Here is a 6,218-nt window from a genome sequence, read left to right on the forward strand (position 1 = left end):
TGTGGATGAACAATTGAAAAATCAAAGAATATTGAGAGACACAATTGGCCTATGGTATGTTGGTGACAACATGCTTGAAATTAGTAAATCATCAAAATCGTTAGCAAAGGGCCTATCAGAAAAGCCAAAGGAGCCTATTAGTACACAAGGTAAAAAAACCTAGTAAACCTGCCTATTAGAATTGTGGAAAACTTGGTCATACATCAAAAGTTTGTAGAAGTAGCTTTGTTAACATACCTAGAGGTACCCCATTCAATGGATATCGCTATAATTGCAATAATTTTGGACACCAAGCTGAAGAATGCATAACAAGATCCAAAAACAAATTATTAGAAGGAAGATTTTCAATTTACTATTATTCATGCATCAATATGTACATAAATTAAATATTGTAGATCTTGACTCTCATCGACAAGAATACCAAATAAAATTATCAGTACATTGAGAAGAGAAGGAAATATTCCAGAAATGTGTAATATATGTAGACACTTTGGACACTTGACAATAAATTGCAAACTAAGAAATTTGAGAGGAACAACTAGACCATGGAGATCAATAGGAATGTATGTTTTAGTTTTCACAAGTATGAACATTTTGAACAACACTGTAGATACTAACAAGATAGCAATGAAGATAAAAAATGAAGAGAAATAGTGGCAAAATAAGAACAAGTGAGGAATGGTATGAACAATATTTGGGTCAAGGAAGAAAATAGTGCACCTATAGGTAATCCTTCATCCTTCAATCAAGGGGATTCATCATCAAACTAAGAAAATGATTTTTTTCTTAGAGACCTAAAAGACATTAATAAATTCATTTGTCCCCTACAAAAAGGATATGGTTGAATCTTATATCAGCATAGAAAGATGCAGTAGAACCCATAGTGAATACATCTTATGAATATCAATTAGCATTGGATATGAGTACTCTATCATTTGGAGATAATCAGTTATCAATTGATAAGTCTAATTATTAGGGTAAAAGAAAGGTACTTGGTAAAGGATACCACTATCAAACGAAAGGGTGACTACGAGCAGAAAAGTTATTGTTGAAAAAAATTATTACAAAATAGTCATTTGTAGATTTCCTACAGATAAATGCGTGGAGGCATTATTCAATTGAAACCTTACTTTTTTGAAGCAATTGATTGAGAAAAATAGAAAGAGCTTAGAAAAATCTATTGTGAAGTGTAATTAGCAAGAAATTGTTGCAAAGTGATTAAAAGTGATTTTGTGCCCCATAAAGGTAGCAGAAAAGGATAATGTTGGAGCCCTATCATCATTACCACAAATAGTTATGATGATTGAAGACATTAGGACATTTATTCATCACAATGAAATTGAATTGGGTGATGTAGAGATTAGGAAGATGAACTATGACAAGTTGTGTGAAAATGGAGTCTTGAAGCATATGCACAAGCATTTAGAGTTGAAGAGTTTAACACACATGGATTTCATGCCAAAAAGTTTCAATGAAGATTGGATCAATTGTGTTGATTTTTTTACATGGAGAATTTATGTGGCTAGATGAGAAGAAGCCAATCAAGATAAAAAAAGATCTAACTCATTTGATCACCAGTTTATTGGCTAAAGGCAAAGAATGTTCTCTATGACTGAGTAACATGGATGAGTTGAAGAAGATAGCAGAAAAAACAAAGGATGGAAGAGAAATAAGAGTTGAAAAGATCACATGTGTGGAAACACATTTTTCTACAATAATCATTAGCTATAAGATCTACTAGTCAAGTCAGCTAGACAACATACCAGGTAGTGTTGTATATGTAGTCTATGAGATAGCCAAATCAAGCAAAACTTATGACTTGGAAAACATGAAATTACTGATGAAGGATCGTAAATAAGAGGTTAAGTGTGGATCTCTACTTGTTTCCTTATATTTCTATATTAAGAATTGATTCCTTAGGTTTGGACATGCAAATTGGAGTCTAGATGGACCAGTAATTCATCAAATTATATTGAACAATTAGGAGAAGAATATAATCAAATCATGTCTGGTCATTTCAAAGAATTTTAGATTAACATGCAAAAAACACTATTGGATACCCCCATCAGTAGTACATAAGTATAGATATTCTATTTTCTTCTTGTAGATATTGATAAATGCAAGATACAACTGGTGGAGCCAAGAACATCTTGGGTGCCAACCTTCAATTATGAAGTTATAGAAAAATATATTATTGGTTATGTTAAATACATTTTGAGTCAACCAAAGGATACAACAACTAAAATATTTGGCACATATGAGGAAGCTTACCAAATAATTACACTAGATATTAAGAAACCAAAAATCATGAAAAAAAAGAAAAAGATATTTGAGAATTTGACACTGAGGTATGGAAGTGGTGAAGGTGGAATAGTGCTCGGTTTGAATTGCTAGAAGGAGAAGAGAAGAAAGAAGAAGAAAATCTAGTAGCGCTCCCTTCCACACTAACCAAGAAGAAGAGAACAAAGCATGGATAAGCATCTACAAAGACATAGGCCCTCCTAGCAATCCAAGAGATTCACTACAACAATTGAGGTCAAATTGCGACCATAATTTGCAATGAAAATGTAATTTGTGTCTGATTTTTATGTTGTTTTTTTCAAGTGTCCCTGACATCATCGTAATACTAATGGTGCCATCATTATTGCAACATCCACATTATTATAAACAAAAAATAAAAGAAAAACATTTGTCATCTTCCCCATATGCGGTTGTGCTCATGAAGAGGAGCTAGGGCGAACTCGAGCCACATAAGGATAACCTTTGTAATGATAAGACCATAGTAGAATCATCTATATTTTGATGAGAAACTTACCATAACTCACTTCATAGTACATTTTTAATGGCTCGTATACAAAAACTTCAAGCAATGAAGGTAGAACATATGATATATCCACACAAAGCTTCCACTGCAAGTGATAGTGAATTATACATCAAATCATGACCATATCATTACCAAAACACCATTAAACTGGACATTGGAGACCAAATTTTGAGGAGCATTTGTCAAAATTTTGGCAATCTACTGTCAAACTTTAGATAAATAAGGGCAAAGACCCTCATTGCAATTTTTTTGTCATTGAAACTTGCTAAGAATCAACAATGATACATTAGTTTTTGTGTAAATTGTGAAACCCTCAAGCATGGTTAATATAAAACTAATAAAATGTAGAATCCTCATATTATATGTGTGACTAAACCCATGTTAGGTAGAAAGATGGGCATCATTGTATATTTTGTTTCTTAGGTCATGTAGGAGATCATGCAATAACTTGCATGTGAACATGGTAAAGAAGTGTTGGGACAACTATCATAAACTACAAAATAATAGTGTATTGTGGACTATAATGAGAGTTCATTCATTTTATGGAGTGTTTGAAGGAATTTTTTGGTTTATAAAGGAGTATTGGTGAGTTCTAGATGTATCATAGGGTTTAGAAGATAAGGGACACACAATTAGGAGCATTTAAGTGATTATCTGACCAATATTAAGTGATTGGCATAGTATGACAATTAATGTTGAAGGATTCAAAAGGACTTAATATTGTATTATAAAAGTGCATTGGGAGGTTAAGTATTTCTTGGTATAAGATTCTTTGATTGTAGTAAGGAGTGAATCCAAAGAGGTAGGGGTAGAACTTGTTTAGATCTAAAGGATAGGTGTTTGAAATATTAAACAATGAATGATTAGATATTTAGTATAGGAATCCTAATAAATAATTAGATATTTAACATAGTCTTATATAATGGCATATACCCAAAAGAATGAAATCAGTAAACATTGAAGTTGTAATCAGATTTGAAGATGATCAACACTTGGACTAATACAAAAGTTACTAGATTGAGAATAATATGTGTGAGTGGCCTAAAGGTGTGTACATGAGGTAAGCACATGGTGAATCATGAGCAAAGTGTGATCAGCAATAGAGGTTGTGATCAAAAGTTAGACATTGGAAAGTGATCAACAAATAATATTTTGATTAGAATTAAGGGATTGATGTTTTCGGAGTGGGTCTGGAGGGTTGAGCAGCAAGGCCAAGGAGAATGACATAATCTATTGACTAGTCTTGATATTTTGAGAGCATGATTGGTTGGATGGGTCCTAGAGTAGATCCAATAATTTGAGTGTTGGATAGTGATTTTGGAAAGAGGAGATGATGTGTGAAGTTGTATCTCACAAATAGTTTGAGACTTATCCCTAATGATTGGATATTTTTCGAAGGCCCACTTTGCATTCAATGCCATTGATAATGATTCTTAAGGTTAAGACAAATGTGAAAGAAAATAATATGATTTCCCTAAGCAATAGGAAGGAAATGTGAGCATAATGATGCCTAAAAAAGGTGATTGTCTCAAATATTGCACTCTCACAACTTGATAGTAAGGAGTTTGATTTAATGTTGTTGATTCAAAGTTAGCTTGATATGAGTTAAGGGACTATGGAGGTCATGTTAAACATGTTTAGAGTCTGCAAGGGTGCAATAAGTGTATGGAAAGATGCGGATTATTTACAAGTCCATAGGGATGGGCTGATATGGTCTAAATAAAAGGAGAGCTATGTTTAGTAAAAATGTATGTTTTAGGACAATCACATAACATATTTTTTGGGATATGCTCCAGCTTATTGAGATTTTCATTGTTTCAAACATAGCTTAATATTGTCTACTTAAACCCGTATTGGAGGATATCCACAAAATACAAAATATAGTATTTTGTTTAAAGCCAAAGTCTGAAATCTTTTTAATTTTTGCTTGTGCTAAAAGAGAAATGAAATTGAGTATATGATGCTTAAGATATTGATATCCCGCTTAAGCCAATGATCCTCTCCTATATGATCGACCCATTGTGGGCTCTCTCTCTCTCTCTCTCTCTCTCTCTCTCTCTCTCTCTCTCTCTCTCTCTCTCTCTCTCTCTCTCACACACACACACACACACACACACACACATTCTCATTTCAAGTCACGTGCATCTATTCAAATTGGGTGTCATGTCTTTCATAGTTTCTTTGTTAGAAGGAGGTAGACTTTCCTTATTAAAATTGAATCTATTGCAACTTTCTACCTTGGTCCTTTCCATTACTTTTGACTACGGCAATTAAAGACTTCAAAAAATAGTCATTTGGGCTTAGTGCAGGTGTACCATCTAATGTTTTTTGCCATTCTTCATAGTGTTCTAAAGTAATGCTAGCCTAGTATGATTTAGCTATGAGATTATGACATTGGGTGTATTTAACTCTATTAGATAAAAATTCATTTTTATCCAAAGGAGTTAAGAAGTGTGCTCGAGGTGTTGTTGACTTTGCTAACATTCTACTCCATCTATTGCAAATAATTTTTACATAAAGAAGACAGATATTGAATGTATTGTTCCCTAATTATCTCAACCTATATTGTACTTTTAAACAACTTAGGAAATCTTAGAAAAGGTTCGAGGGGAAGGATTCACATAAGAAACAAGAAAAAATAAGACCAAGCAAGAATGAAACATTTTATAAAAAAATTGTTTTGTGTATATTTTTTATGTTAATTTTTTATGAAGTATATTGTTTTATATTAATAATTATCTAAAACATGAATTTAGAATGTTCATAACAACTTCCTCAATATGGGTATCTAGTTAGAATTGTAAAAGTAGACAACTTAAAATAATTTGGGTGGTCAAGGATGTTTAAGATTTAGCCAACATTATTGTCAATTATGAATATGTTCCATTTATTGAAAGTACATTTAATGTGATAGTTATTAAAAGATGTATATATAAATTATTTGGAATCTTAACAACTCGTGCATTTTATTTTGAACTAGTTTTGTATACGTTACCCAGGTATATTTATAATGATGACTTGCATTAGTATAATGAAATTCTACAATTGTTAGTTGTATTATTACTAGTTTAGAGGATTATTCTTGTCAACTTGACTTGTATGAATGTTACATAACATGATTGTAGATGGATATGCCACCATCTATCATCTATTATCTACATAACATGATCAATCGCATGAATGATCCATCGAGATTTGTGTGGAGCCTACTATTCTAGATGATGTAATCTAGAGTCATGTCCCCCTCTATATATCATCCCCATCTCATGTTACACTGGACCAGAAGCATCACTGCACTATGACTGGGCTATAGTCTAGCTAGTATTGATCAATGGTCTCCAATGAATAGAGTCTTGATAGCACAAAACAATCGGTTTTATCTTCTATTGAAAAA

The sequence above is a fragment of the Cupressus sempervirens genome, chromosome 2 (genome assembly GCF_028749045.1).
Source record: "Cupressus sempervirens isolate cs-2001-9-10 chromosome 2, ASM2874904v1, whole genome shotgun sequence".
Taxonomy (NCBI): domain Eukaryota; kingdom Viridiplantae; phylum Streptophyta; class Pinopsida; order Cupressales; family Cupressaceae; genus Cupressus; species Cupressus sempervirens.